The sequence below is a fragment of the Octodon degus genome, unplaced genomic scaffold (genome assembly GCF_000260255.1).
Source record: "Octodon degus isolate 3935 unplaced genomic scaffold, OctDeg1.0 scaffold00160, whole genome shotgun sequence".
Classification (NCBI taxonomy): domain Eukaryota; kingdom Metazoa; phylum Chordata; class Mammalia; order Rodentia; family Octodontidae; genus Octodon; species Octodon degus.
This window is the reverse complement of record NW_004524736.1, coordinates 5,527,800-5,528,873: the sequence shown is the minus strand read 5'-3', so window position 1 is coordinate 5,528,873 and position 1,074 is coordinate 5,527,800. Positions and strand designations below refer to the sequence as shown.

At 43.1% G+C, this 1,074-nt stretch overlaps 1 protein-coding gene across 1 annotated transcript in view; it reads right to left on the bottom strand.

Annotated features, from left to right (window-relative positions):
* Ahcyl2 (adenosylhomocysteinase like 2) overlaps nt 1-1,074 on the bottom strand; it is a 230,070-nt gene that overhangs the window by 29,325 nt on the left and 199,671 nt on the right. The gene's annotated exons all lie outside the window — the stretch shown is intronic.

Sequence of the window (1,074 nt, the reverse complement as noted above, 5' to 3'; positions counted from 1 at the left end):
AGATTTTGGTCATGGCTATTTCTCCAGCGAATTGGTACTTTTCACAGAGCAGAACAAATACTTATCATACAGCTTTTAAATAAGGAATGAACATTCTGGTTTCACTCATTAGTTCAGTTTTGTTTTTTTCTTAGTTCAATTTTCTATTCCTTAAATTTCACTTTGTATAACTTGCGATACTATAGTCAAAGGTCAATAATTTACCTTTTCAAAAGAGTAGGTCTCTTTCTGGACCATTTAACTAAGCTATATACATTCTGCCAAGAAAAGACAAATAGAAGTAAGGTCTGGCCCTTGGCCTTCATGTGGCAGATACTGGGGTCTACCTAGCATTATCTATAAAACTAGGTCTGGCCTCAACAAGGATTTGGATCCTTCCCTCCAAGCCCCAGGGTGATCCTTTTAAAATAAAAGTCATTCAATTATAAGGCAGATTTTGGTAAATCTCACAACAGCTTCCTGTTTCTCTCAATACAATCAGGAGTTCTTAGGATGGGCTATGAGGCCCTGTAACAGTGATGGTGAACTTTTTATTTTATTGATTGATTGATTGATTGATTGATGTTGAACTTTTTAGAGCTTTCAATGACACAAATAGCCTACTGTGTGGGTTTGCGACCACTGCCCTATAGGACCTGGACTGTTACCTCTCTGATGTTATCTTCCACTCTCCCCTGCTTCTTACTCATTTTCTTATTCCTCAGATAGACAAGGCACACTCCCAACTTAGGGCATGCATACTAGTCCGTTCTCTGAAATGCTCCTCATCTGAAAATTCACTGGGGTAATTCCACAAATATCACCTTTATAATGAGGCTCACATCTTGACACCTCTACTTAAAATTACAATGCAGAGACCCAGTCCTAGCCCAGGCCCAGTGAGTGTGTGGGAGAGCTTCTGGCTACCCTGCGCCGGTGGGACCTACTGGTCCCAGCCCAGGCACAGAGTGGATGAGACCCTCTTCCACCACCTTGGGATGCGCCTCACCATGCTGCAGCATCTCCCCCACCCCGCCTGCCAAGTAGGAATTTCTGCCACATTCCGGGAACCCCAGATCCAGTCCTAGCACAGGC